The sequence below is a fragment of the Thunnus maccoyii genome, chromosome 19, assembly GCF_910596095.1.
Source record: "Thunnus maccoyii chromosome 19, fThuMac1.1, whole genome shotgun sequence".
NCBI lineage: Eukaryota > Metazoa > Chordata > Actinopteri > Scombriformes > Scombridae > Thunnus > Thunnus maccoyii.
The window spans coordinates 12863099-12877621 of record NC_056551.1 but is presented as its reverse complement, the minus strand read 5'-3'; the positions used below and the strand labels follow the sequence as shown (position 1 = coordinate 12877621).

Here is a 14523-nt window from a genome sequence, read left to right as displayed (position 1 = left end):
TTAAAAAATGACTCACAATGATTAATCAATTATCAAAATAGTTGGCAATTAATTTTCAATCAACTAATCAATTACATGACTGATTTTTGCGGCTCTAAATTCCAGTGTTGGGTTTTTTTGGTGTATAATGCCCATTGGAAAAAATCATGGTAATGGCAAATAAACTATGGTTCAGGTACAGGTTAGGGTTAGGAAACAACACCTGTGGACATCTTGCTGTATGGCCCCCAAAGACACCTCATCTCAATATCATGGAGTCAGTCTGGGATTACATGAAGAGACAGAAGCAACACAGAAGAGCTGTGGCAAGTTCTCCAAGATGCTTGAAAAACTGTGAGGAGAACTAGTGCTGTTTAAAGGGCAAAGCGTGGTCACACCAAATATTGATTTCATTTAGGTTTCTTCTATTTACTAAACTTTGTATGAAGTTTATTGATAAATAAAAAGTATTTATAGCATTATTTTTATAAGCATCCTCATTTTACTTTAAGCACTTAAAACCTTTGCACAGTACTGCGCATGCATGTCATAATTTTGCCAGAGAAATGCAATACTTGCATATTGTAGCACATTCTTAACACTCCTTGCGTACATGTCCATCACCACAACCTCTTCCTGGTAATTTCATCACCACATAGGCAAGTGAAATGGAATATGCAGAGAGCGGACTTCTAAAAGCTTCCCTCTATAAATATGGCCTTCACCCAGTGACACTGAGCAGTGAACTGAAACTGTTGGGAGACACAAGGCTCAGATTTGATCAAAATACCGAGGAAAATGTTGATCAGATGCTCTTTAATCAATCACATGTATATGTTAAAATGTATTCCTTAAATGAATGAATGTAAACTGACCATTAGGTGTTTCATGTGTACATGCTCATGGAGAACTATATGTCACATTCATCAGATCATTCATAGTTTTGCAGCCCTGATAAGCAAAAGATTAAAGTTAGAGTCAGTCATTCTGGGGAAAGATTGTTGATATTTGCTACTAAACACCCAAACAAATACACCCCTGCATTCATGCTCCTTCAGAAGCTCCGCCCCCAAATTCACGGACGACCAAAAGAGAAATATAGCAGAATCCAGAGCGACGCGTCAGCTGTAGTTACTTCTGTTCCTCTCACACTTTCCACTCATGAGGGGGAAAAAAAAAATCGTCTGATGTGAGCACAACAGTTCATCCACACTCTCCGCACTTCTCACTCGACCTGCATTCAGCGTCTCTGTCCACAGAAGCAGCGGCCAAACTGCCTTCACCGGGCTGACTGACAGCAGAAATTTACTGAACCAAAATAGTTTACATGTCGACTCCACAGGAAGAAATCAACAGTGCTCGTGTTTATTGATTCATTGATACGGTTACGATGATTTAAACAGCTGCCTGCTCAGATTACGCTTCACTAAATGTGATATAAACAGACTCAGAGCGTAAAAAAATGTGAGGGGTCACTGTGAGACTGTCTCGAATTCAGTGTGGATTAATACGTTTAATAAAATGGAAGCGTATCTGTACCGTGAGAAAACACTTTCTATGTGAATTGTCCACGGCCTCTCTCTCTCTCTCTCCAGTTTGCCAGCCCTCCCTCCTAATTCAATGGGTGCTGGAGATGGGAGACTGTCATGTCCTCACACAGACAGCTGCTCTGTTGACTTCCCCCGTCCCTTGTTGCTGATTGGACAACTAGTGTTGTATGGCTCGCTCCAAGCTGCTGTGTGTACATGCCCATTTACAGAGCTAGTGCTGTGTATGGACACCAGATTTTTTTTAACAGTGCACACACAGAAGGGACAGCTAGCGGACCATGAAGAGATATTTGCTGATTTTGACAAAAAGTGTACTGGATTAGAATTGCTGACTTTACCTTTAATGTTTTTTGTTCAGCGTCAGCGCACAGTAAAATAAAATAGGTTCTTTGAGGTTAATTTCAATTTGTAGAACAGGGATTCTGTGTAAACCCACACTAAGTGGTTTACAATGCCATCTGGATCCCTTTCTCATGTAATAAAAATGTCAATATTTGATTTTTAATTCTGTGAGCAGAGCAAAGATGATAAACAAACCACTGTGTGTGTTCTTCACTGGCCTGCCTAATTAAAGAAATATTGCACTCAATCTCTGAAAAAAAAACCCATTTATCATCATGGATTGAACAACGTACTTGTATTAACTCTACAGTAATTTCACCTTTTATATTGAGACAAAATTCAATCAGATTCAAGACAATGATTTAAAAAAAAATTACAACTTTCTAAAATGTACAAAAAGGAATTTGTCTTCATTCAAGAAATCATACTTTAAAATTCCATAGGATTTATGGGAAATTAATTCATCATATACAGTAGCTATATTAAGCAACAATGCCATTACTCAATAAGCTGAGAATGCAAAAAAAAACAAGCCATTCCTCCGGAAATCTCGCTATTATTTCTGTAGGTTCCCTAATACATCTTGTGGTGAAGGCTGCCTTTGTTCCATTGTAAGCTAACCACGCAAACCCAAAGTTCAAGTTAACAGTGACTTGGGAAACTAAACCCTGCATAGTTCATTTCAGGTTAGTGATGCAAGCCGTGGTGCAGGAAACCTTACATGGCCATCTCTCACACTCTCTGCCTCTGTCTGTCTCGCTGTCTCTCTCCTTGTCTGTCTCTCTCTCTCTCTCTCTCTCTCTGATCTCTTGTCTATGTCTCTCTAAGTTATTCCTGGATTCCACACTGAAGTGAAAGGAAACAGGAGTGGCTGCTGGCATTTTTTCTCTGCTAAGAAGCACTCTTCCTCTTGTAACACAGACACACACACACACACACACACACACACACACACACACACACACACACAGTGAATATTCCTGTGTTGAAAGCTTTGTTCCTAAACCAGTTGGAAAGATGTTTCCTCAAACATGTTTGTTTGACGAAAGCCATTCTTGTTCCTGCAGATGGAATGCAGGGGGAGTGTGGGTTTGCATGTGCGCATGTGTATATTTGCATATGTGCATGGCAAACAACACAGCTGAAAATGAGATACGGTCAGCTGGATGGATCTGAGTCAGCAGTGCAGATGGGTCCTTTATTATTGCCATGTTCACGAATATTAAAAACAGTAGCGCACGCCTGCTATCTGCTCTTTGTTTTGTTTCTCCTGCACCACAGTACCACTGGGACTCTCCCCAACTCCCTGTTGTGCTTACTGGAGCCTTGGCAGCCAGCTGCCATATCGGCCAATTAGGAAAGCTTTTACTAAAGCTCCAGCCAATTGGATTAGTGCTACATTTCCTTTCCAGATGAGACTCTAAATGTGCTGCTGTATGCTAGAATCTGAGAAGTGGGAGGCAGACTCCTGTTTCGCTGATAGGCACCGGGCATCAAATACGCACAAATTGCTGAGGCAATGGCAGCAGAGAGATTCCCCTTGTGTGTGCATGTGTGTGTCAGGGAGAGAGAGTGTGTGTTGCTCACCCTATTGTATGTTCTCTGTTACTGCGTGTGTGTTACTGAGACTCTAAACTGTTTAAACCAAGAGCATAACATAAGGCAAACCAGAACCCGAGCAGCCAAGGGACCGTGATGCTGCTCCCAATCGTACACAACACACACACACACATTGGTGGGTTTAAAGAGATGACAGCAGCCAGAGAAGGGGAAGAGGACAAACTTAAGAGTGAAAAAAGACAGAAACCAGACATTGTAATCTTCAGAATATAATTGTTGCTCTTCCTGAGGTTTCTTCCTTCGTTTTTTCATGTTAAAGGTTTTTTGAGGGGAAGTTTTTCCTTATCCTCCATTCCTTATCAAGATCTAAGGATGCAGCTGGTGTTTTGAGACTTTGGGCTACATACAGGACTTGACAGGAAATGTAATTAAATAATGTTTATTTACTATATATTCATGTATTTATTTATTTATGCTATTATCACTCTATTATGTCTATTGTGTGTGTGTGTCTTTGCCATGCATGCTTGGTGTTCTTATGTGTTGCAAGTTCTATATGTATCATTAATCTGGATATCTGTACTCAAGTAACTTTCATTAATGTAAATTAAAATCCATTAAATCAATCCAAATCCATTTTGAGTGATTCAGTCACCTGTTTAATACCAGGAAAGCCACCAAACAGCAAATGCTAAATAAAAAATGATACTAAGCCTCAGGGTTTGACATAACCCATGGTCAGGTGGCCCCAGGCCAGTAAAAGTTTATACAGGGAAAGTTGATTGGCCAATCAGTCTGCAACGATTTAGAAGATTTTTCAAGCCACTTGACTGATGAAATGCATCGTGATTCGCTGAAATTCACGTGGGGAAGGCTGCGCTCTTAGCCCCCTAGACTCTTACCAGTGAATCTGATGGGTTACCACATACGGTGTATTTGGTGATGAAGAGAGGCTGTCTACTTTCGTGGAAGCAACAACACTGTGGGTGGAAAACAGCGACTGTTGTATGTTTTGTACAGTTTGCCGGCTAACATGCTAGCTGGTTAGCATTCTCACTGCGTAGTTACATGTATGTCTTCTGTGTGACTTTTGACAGCAGCAGCCTCTGCAGGAGACACACAGCTCTCTTTTTAAGTGTTAATCGCCAAGGTTTATAAACAACAACATAATACAGTTTAGTTAAAACCAACGAAATGCTTGCTGCTAATCACCAGGAATGTTTTTATGACATTATTGTTGGTGTAGTCTTCATCTCTGTGGCTCCTGCCAGCTTTGTCAACAGATGTTGCTCTGTCTCCGTTTGTTTAACTGAGGTTAGTACAGGTTTACACCTAAAGTAACTAACCTGAGGTTTAATCCAGAGTGAACACAAACAAATGCCATTATGTTCTTACTCTCACTGTTCACTGTTAGTACATATCTGCAGATCATTTATTTAGTCTAACTGTTAATGTTGATGTTGTTAATGTTCATTTGATTAATTGTGTTTATTATCAAGGTCATTCATACTCGCCAAAATATTATTATTATAAATTCTGTTCCCTTCTCCTTATGTATTTCATATTATCTGGCTTTACACAAAATATGAAGAAAACACCATTCATTTACTGATCAATATGTGCCTAATTTTATATTTTGCATATTTGTGTAATAAATCAACATTACATATCAACAAATAAAGGAAAACAACCAAATCTAAAGCGAACCTCACTGTTGTACATATTATGTATAATAAATCACCATTTTTTGGATATATGGAGGTAACGACTCAGGAGTGCTTGATTTAATGAAGTCAATAGAAATAAGTCTTGGATTTTACTTTGTTGTCCTTTTCATTTTCACAAAAAAAGGAAATAAGAGAGTGTATCAAAAGAAATAACAAGACAAAGATGAGCCAAATGTCAATAAAAAGGGATGAGGAGAGAAATCAAAGCGAAATACCAAGAGAAAACAACGCTCGAAGGAAGAAATGCTGAGAGACAAAGACAGATTGTGCATCTCAAGCGCACAATACTAACTCGCTCTCCCCCCTCCTTCTCATCGTCTTATTTTTTCGATGCTGATAGAGAGTTCACTGCCAAGTCAGTGCTTACGAGAAAGAGTCTGTGAAAGTGCTCATGGCAGCCTGGAGCATACACACTCGAGTATACAGGTACATACACACTCTTTTACACGCATATTCCCGATCTGCCCTATCCCTAGTACTCTGCTGACTATGTACGGCTGCCGCTGGATGTTTGTCCATCACACTCCCCAGAAAAGAAATATAACTACACACACAGAAAGAAGCAAAAACGCAAAATCAGACGCACACACACCAACAGCAAGGATATAAACTCCATATCTCCCTTTCTCCTACACATTCACAAAGTCCACTGTATGCAGCACAAGAGGAACATTATACGGCTGCAACAAGCAACAACTAAAGAAGTCTGTGTTTCCAATCTCTAAATCAACTCTATCTATGCATGTGAAGCAAGGGCTGGGCATTACAACAAAGGCACCCCACATTTCTACTTGAGCGAGGCAGGTGTGGCTGGGTGTATTAGCAAGGGCGACTCCTGCACATGAAACTGGGTGGTGCCGGGTGGAGCAAACAAAAATAACCCAAAGGCAACAGGCCATTAGTCAAGCCCAAAGACCACCAAGCACAAAGAACTGATAAACTTCTGAAACCAGCACAACCCACAGCAGAGAGCAGTTAGTAGATCAAAACAGAGGCTAAATATACAATAAAAAAATAAAAAATAAAAAATAAAAAAAAAAGCCAAATCTACAATATTGCTGTTTCAGCACTGAGAAGAAGTTTGGAAAGTTTTGCATGATAGGCAGGTGTGAGAACCTTTTTTACACTGGCAAGCTGATACGCCTGTTGTGGTCTTTCCAGTTGTCGTGAGACCAAGAAATAATAAGGTGTTCGTTTACGATTGCTGCACAGGTTTCGGTATGCCAACAAGCTGGTTCAGCAAGAACAGAGAGCAGATCAGCATTTTTTTCTCTGTCATTTCACACACGCGTCCACACGCGCATACACACACAAAACAATGGTTAACTGCAAGAGGAAATAACAAAAAAGTGCCTTAATGACTTAGTTTTAGTTCCCTAAAACAGTGCCTAGAGAAAAATATAAAAGGGGAAAAAATAGTGAATCAATTATAATGGACAGCGCATAGTAAACAAACAATTAGACACATCGACTAGAAGGACCTGCCATATTATAACAAGAGCAGGGAAAAATATTTGGGCTAAAAAGACCTCAATGGTTTTACATGCTACTGGTATCTCGCAGCACAGTGCGGAAGTGGGCTATCAGACACCTGCTGTAAAAGATGAGCTATACGGTCAAACCGCCACCTCTGGTCTCCTCATCTTACTCAACATCTTATCCATAACGTAAACACCAAAACATATTTCCGAAAGCACTGAGTGAAAACACTGTCAACTCACAACACGAGGAAAGTTAACGTTTCATTACGTGTAAAGTTCCTCTTTTTGTTTTCGCCACCAAAAAAAAGCGAAAGCGAAGACGGATAAACAAATAAAGAAACAATTAGGCTACCTTTTTAAAAAAAAAAAAGAAAAGAAATGAGATAATGTGTTTCAACCTACAGACCTCTACCAAACCAAGACCAAGCGCAAGAAAAATAAAACTCCTGCCACTCTCTCGGGATGAACAGCGCTGAAAGACGCATGTAAAGCCGAAACAAAAACTGGGGGGAAAAAACCACAGCTAGCTATGAAAAGAAATATCAACCAACTTACGGTGTTATCAGTAAGCTGTTGAGAGTCCGTCACTGCCGGCAAAACATAGAAATCCAAACGGGCAAAAGTCCGAAATGAAAAGAGCCGATCTGAGCTGTCAACGTCCAGCCGCAGCGAGGAGAAGTCACAGACTGCTGGTGCCTTGACAACCGGGGCAGCGAGCGCAAGCCCGGAGCCGCCTGCTGGTTTCTCGCACGAGACGAGAGAGCGAGATCCCTGGAGATGAATGGTGGCGAGAATGCGCATGCGCGGACCGGGGTTGATTCATTCCGGTAGAGTAAAAGGCTGTAAAAACGGCATAAACACAGCAGGGCAAAGGAGCTGAATGTACGTATCTCTTTAGCCGATTTATTAAATTTATGAGAGTTTTTTTTTCGGGAGGAATAGAAAAGTGTCAGTGACGTAAACAACTGCAGATCTGTGGTTATCAATTAAACCTATCCATAGGCTATATTTTCCAATTAATTGATTAATTGATAAAAATGAACCCCAATAGATGTCAGAACATAGTGAGATGCCAGTCACAAGAATCCAATTTTGTCCGTTTAACAGAAATTAACATAATCAGATGGAATCATAACATTCTTCGACATTTTTTGCTTGATAAATGACTTAATGATTACTCGTTTATGAAAGCTGTTAAAGGCTATTCTGTAGATATACTCGACTAAACAAATACTTGTTTCAGCTCTAAATTTTTACTTTTTTTGCTAAAACAATGAGAGAATGCGCTTAAGTAGTTTAAACTGAACAAAGTGGGGTAAAAATGTGCGATATCTACACAAAAATGGGGAGAAATCACAATAAGAAAGAACCTAGAAGTAGGCTATATCTTGACCGTGATTCTCTTTCCATCCAAGAGCAGCATATACCCTATTACAGACAGTCTTATAAATAATTCAGCAATAAAAGCTTGCCTCCGCTTGCACCAGCCCCCCTCCACCGCACCCCCCGCATCCCGCGCGCGCACGGCGTCAATCTATGCAGGCGTTACCAATTAAAACAAATCTCGAAGCGAAATTAAGTTCAATCAATATTCTACTTTAGCAAACGGCCGTGACCGGTCAGCCAGATCAGTCAGGGATTACAAGGCTTCTGTCAACTATCAATAGCCTCACGTGCCTGCATGGGGGAGAGAAAGGGAGAAGGGGGGTGAGGAGTGGGGAAGGGGGGGTATGAAGACGGTGCAGTGCAACCAGCCGATGATGCCGTTTGTCCTGAACCGGAGGAGAACAACCGACGACAAATTTAATCCAAGACATGCTGTCCCAGAGCCCCGCATCTGAGCCGCATCCTGTCCTGATAGAGCTATAGTGAGAGGGGACGAAAGCAGTAAAAGTGTATAGCCAGGGGGGGAAAAAAAGCAATTTACCTGCACAACGCTCCCGTCTCAAGCCTGCCGTTATTACTTCCCACTCAATGTGGCTTTCAGCGCTGCCGCTCACTCCGAGCTGCTCTCCGCCGAACGGGAATTTAGACAACGGGATTTGTTCACGTGGTCACGCTCGGTGATCCTAATTGGCGGAGCGGCCCGAGCCTCTGCTCGCTCGCACCTGTACGGTGAACAGTACAACGGTGGGTGCAGTGAGACAGACAGGTGCAAGAGGAAGAGGAAGACACAAGAAAACAAATTGGTGCAGGCTATTTTCTTCCTTATAGCTTTCTGTCTTTTTTTCCTCCCACACTGTGTGTGTGTGTATATATGTGGGTGTGTGCGCGCGCACTAATAATATCATTCATGGCAGTTGGGGTACTTTCCAAATTTTTGAAAACCTAAAATGAAAATGAGTAGCTATAGGTTTATAGAAATCTAATAAATACGGGTCTATGACAGATAACAATCTAGTCGCAAATAATGACATGAGCATAGTTTATATTATGAACCACAATCAGATCAGAGTATCATTAGACTATTAGACTAAGGGCCTGTTGTCGAAAATGTTAGTTTCCTTCTGTGCTTACAGAAGGAAACTAACTTACAGTAAGTACAGTTATTGGAGCTTACTGTTTTTGTAGGTTCCTGTTAATGATTGTAATTAAGATTACTTCCATTCAAAAGGTGGTTAGATTATATAAAAATTGGATTGTTGGTACCCCTGGCTACATCCCTGCTTATGTAAAGTAGTGAAATGCAGAGTTTAAAAGCTGGAACTAGAACTAAATGTTGTTAATGTGTGTTTGTTTTGAGAAAATTGGACTACTGTAAGTAAAATAAATCTTGAGTAGCGTATAATAAGAATGAAAGGGAATTTTTAAAGAAAACAAGGTGTTATGACCTACTTTTTTAATGCTTTAAATCTGGTAGGCAGAATGTCATAGCTTCAGATAAATTAACAGATTCCTCTCAGTATTTTTGTAGAGCATATTTTTAGCTTAGATCTCAGATGAAAATGACATACTGGATAAATGGATTTTGGAAATGATTTTGTGCTTCAACAAGCTCTGCTAAAAGTCATACCATGCATAGCTCATGTTTTTAAACATAACTCCAAGGTCTGAGTAACTTACTGACATTGCAAAAGAAGAATAAGACTTCCTGAATAAAATACGCTTAACCAGCTAACTAACAATTGTAGGATATTAGAGATAAAGATTAAGAAATCATGCAAATGTAGCTCTGTGGATAGTTTAGTTAGGGCTTGAGCTTCACTGCTATATCATATTGTAGCAAAGAAAGATCTGTAGATGAAGCCATAGTTTATACCACTGTAATAATTTTAAGTATCATCTCTACAAAACGTTGACTTCCTTGTATTTATGTGAAAATCTCATTACTTTGTCATGTGACACATGGAGAATTGTCTTTGACTCATCTGGCAGTTCATTCAAACATCAAAACATGCACACACACACACCACATAACAATAATACAGAGAATGTAGGTGACACAGGGTCAGCAGCAGAGCCGTGCCCCAGGAAGGATACCTGTTTCCTTTTCCTCTGAGGCATAATGCTGTTTATCATCTACTCCCATATCTAAGATAATGGAGGTGAGGTTAGTGGTTCTCCACTTTCAAGTCAACGTATTAGCTTTCCATGTACAGTCATTATGTCCCAGTCAGCTCACTTTTGACCAGTTCCTCTGATTATGTTCAAATTCCTGCAGCTATGTCTCATCATTTATTAATGGAGAGCACATTGTGTTGTGTAAGTACATTATGATGAGATTTAGAGCAGTCTCCTGCCATTATTCTACTGGATTTAAAATCATTTGTACTCCCACTGGTCTGCCTATCACCACACATAAATGCACACACACTTTGCAACATATTCAAAAATGCTATTTTGTATATTATCAGTCGAGGCTTGAAAACGAGACAGCAGCAAAATCCCAGAATATAGCCCATTCCCCATTTTTAACACACGCACACAAGCATATCGTACACATGCAGTTATTCATCTACCTACTGAGGCCACAGAATAGTAGCAGTCAATGGCACGGGAGTATTTTTAGATTTCATGTGGGTTGCAGATGCTGCTCCTCTGAACCAGGTCACTGCAAACATAACAGTGTTTTCACAGTAACATTCAAGGTCTTTGTTTTTTTTTTTTTCAGTTTCCCCATCGATGTTTGCCTTCCCATAATTTATGTCTATTTTTAAAGAAAATTTGAAGGCATAGATCCTCTCCTCTCCTCTCCTCTCCTCTCCTCTCCTCTCCTCTCCTTATCTCTCCTCTCCTCTCCTCTCCTCTCATCTCATCTGTGCTCATATTTCGGTTTCCTTCACTGGTCCTGGCAGATTAGGCCAAGACACTCAACTGGCCTCCAGGCTGTTGGCAGTGATATGGCTCTATGTTTTCCCCCCACTCAATTTTGGCCTGAATTAAAAGCATATTGGGTTTTTTTAGGGCAACATAGGGCATTTATAATTGACTACAGTACGAAAAATCTGACACAGTTGCAGTTCCAACTGTTGGAAATTTGCAGTGACTCAATTTGCAAGCTTGTGTATATGCTATATATCACCAAGACAATCAAATTCCGGCCACTCAGATAAAAAAAACACACACACGCTCTTGATGTAGGTCGGTATAACCAGTTGTCCAAGTTCAGTATAAGCTTGGATGTTACTCATGTTCCCAGACTGGAGGGGCTCCCTAGGTTTCGGAGTCAGGGGGTGGAGAGTTATTATCTAGGAGAACAAAAGCTGAAGAGCAGAGAACAGAGCAACTTTCCCCTCCTTCTGTTTCCTTCTATCCCTTCCTTCATCCGCCCCCATCATCTCTCCAGCCCCACCCCGCCCCCACCCCCCCTCCACACACTGACACAAACGCCTGCCATCTGACACCTCTCTGAGGAGTTCTTTTTTAGAGTTGTCTTCTAAAACACACACACACACACATATGCACATTCTTCGGTGGTTGTGAGGAAGAGCTCGTATGTTCTCGGTCCAAGGCGGAGAAATGGGCCAAATAGCATAGAGAGAAACAGACGGAAGCACAGACAGACAGACACCCTCTCAGCACATTATGTGCAATTCAAGAAAGAGGGAGACGGAGCAGGATTGAGAGGGACTTTCTATCGGTGGACCATAATGTACTGTAGGTCACAGCGTGTGTGTATCAACTGTTGGTCATTTGGTGTGATGCCACCTGGCTGTTTGACCACAAGCAGGACAGAGGGAGTGGTGTGTGTGTGTGTTCATATGTGTGTATGTGGAGTCTTGCTGGGCCGGACAGAACTTCGACGGGCAGCAGATGGTGTTGCCAGCGTGGCATGGGCATAAAAGCAAGGTGGACTCACACACATGGACGCACACAAGTACACACAGGCTGTCCTGCAACCAAGGTTGCCAGGAAGAATTTTAACAAATACTAATCTGAATGTCATATTCCACCAGCCTTTGTACTTATTTTTATCCTTCCAGTTTCTTTACTCTTTTCTTTGCTTATTAGCACTGATAATTATGCAGCCCACTTCTAATTTATTTCTAATTAAAAACTTTCCTCAGTATATTATGGAGCAGATGACATGTCACTGTCAACAAAGGAATAATCTGTCTGTGTAAGAATCTATAAATGAACATCATTCAAGACAGCACAATACTGGTGTCAAACAGGTGACATGCAGTCTTTGTTTTAAACACCCAATATAGAGCAAGTATCTCCTCTTAAAGGAAAATCTCACACTATGACATCTATTATACATAAACGCACTAATATTTGCACATATGCATACCTACACATACGTAAACACAAACATTGCAGATGCACAGCCAGGCGCACACACACACTTTCAGCAGGCTGTGGCTGAGCAGCTGTCTAGGGAGTGGACGACATCTCTATTGTTGGAGTGTGATGGATGAGACGGGAGCTTTAAATGCTGCACTGTGGTGGACTATAGACTGGGGGGAAAAAATTTCCTCTAGACACACTGTGTACCTTCATTACTGCAGTTGATGGAAAAATATGTTTTGGAGCAGCTTTTTGAACAAGGACATCCACCCCTGAAGTCCTTTTCCATCTCATGAAAGGTGAGGACAACAGCCGTCAAATTAGGATCACACCGAATGAGTAGATGATGACATGACACCTCCACAATACTGGCATTGTATGAAGGAGATGGATTTGCTTTGAGAGCATGTATTTATGTGCTTTGGAAGAGTTGCTTCATATCTGGGCTTTCGATCAGTAACTCGCGGTCATTTCTCTCTCTCGCTCTGTCACACACACACACACACACACAATCACAAACACACACAATGTGGTTGGTGGGTAAATAATCCTGTCGTATGAACATCTGTTGTCAGTGACAGGTGACGGTAAGGTGAGACCACATTGTTACCCCCACCCAAAACCTCACACAAATAACCAATACACACACACATACACGCACAAATAAAGCCAGTAATGCTGTGTGCAGCTCAAGCCTTTGGCTGTCAGACTTGATCTCAGTCTTTCTGTATGGGTGGTGACAGCATGACATACACACCCATCAAAAGGCTTGACACTCTCTTTTGTTGACCGTAATACTCCAGGATCTTCAAACCAGCACACTGTGAAAAACACAACAGCAGCCGTTCCAGCTAATAATCCAAACAAATAAGCCTCCTTTCTTAAACTGAAACTCACTGAGATATAAAACACAAGTGTTATTTTGAGATCAAGATCAGACAGCTGTGGGTTCATGCCAGCCTTGATAGCAAGTGTCTTGAACAGCATGTTGACCGCCTTCCAGCTCCAACATTGTTCCATAGCTAACCCTGACCTCTGACCTCCCTGTGCAAGGGTGCAAGTGAGAAACAAAATTATCCTTTGGGGACCAATAAAAGATAATATATCCTCTAGGCATCCAGAAGAAATAGAGCCTGACTCGGACTGAGTTGCCATTTCATTTACAAATGTGAATTAATGCACAAATCAGAGATGTGGGTGATGATGCAGACTACATAAGTAGGCTTATATTTTTTAATTCATATAAGTAGTAGTCAAGTTGCAGCCAGACAAGACGCGCTTTGGCAGGGTGATGTTAGTTGTTCCAAAATACAAACGTGATCAGGCCTTCTCAGTAAGAACATTGCACAAGCTGCTTAAAAAAAAAATCAGGCTAACCTCTTCAGTCTTTTCTTTTTAATCACTCCCCTAAACCTTTATGAAGCAGCGCTTACTTTGTTTGGCTCTATATTGACTACTGTGATCCTGTATTAGCATTTTAATATCTGTTTATTTTGTTACACCTTTTTTGTTTAGATTTTCATCATTTTGCCCACAGTGTAGTACCTGCCTTTTATTCTTGTCACTATGTGTGATACTGAAAAATGCTACAAAGAGCTGAAAATGTGGTTTGACATTATTATAAAATCATTGGTACATTTTAAGGGCTTTCAAGGGAGCTAAAAATTGGAACAGACACACACGCAGACATGCACCTGTAAGTGCACACCTGCCCCATTCACAAAGGCTTGGGGGGGAGTCAGAAAGAAATGGAAACACACAGATGCTAAGTGAATGTACTTTGACTAAAACAGACCGCTGGCTGGATGATGCAAAGCAGTGAAACGAGTAACCCGTGCTTTAGTCGCTGTTGCATCTGACAGGCTAGTGAAAGCCAGCCTGAAGGTGTCTTCGTTTGGCTTTGCAAAGTGCTGCTCATACGGCATCCCGTCACATGTACAGTATGATGACTTTAGACTTCACACAAGACAGAAAGCAAGAGAAGGCAGAGATACACAGCGGCATGTTTAGACAAAGAAAGCTGAGCACATACATGTTAGCTCTGACTGCAGCATTGATCTCGACCTTGACGGATATCGGTTACTGTTTAGATCAACGAGGGACATCAATGCAGCCTGTTCAACCTCTACTCCACGCGCTCAATCATCTCTTGTC

The 14523-nt window shown here is 41.1% G+C and overlaps 1 protein-coding gene across 7 annotated transcripts in view; it reads right to left on the bottom strand.

The window, feature by feature from the left end:
- Positions 1-8671, bottom strand: part of LOC121885556 (spermatid perinuclear RNA binding protein) — a 79029-nt gene extending 70358 nt beyond the window's left edge. For 5 of the 7 annotated variants that reach the window (XM_042395135.1, XM_042395138.1, XM_042395140.1 and 2 more), the window contains exon 1: positions 7195-7392. The gene's annotated coding sequence lies outside the window, so the exon portion shown is untranslated. Of the gene's footprint in view, positions 1-7194; positions 7393-8566 lie in introns of those variants that run through there. The other 2 variants (XM_042395136.1, XM_042395133.1) reach the window with 1 other exon arrangement.
- Positions 8672-14523: the final 5852 nt, after the last annotated feature.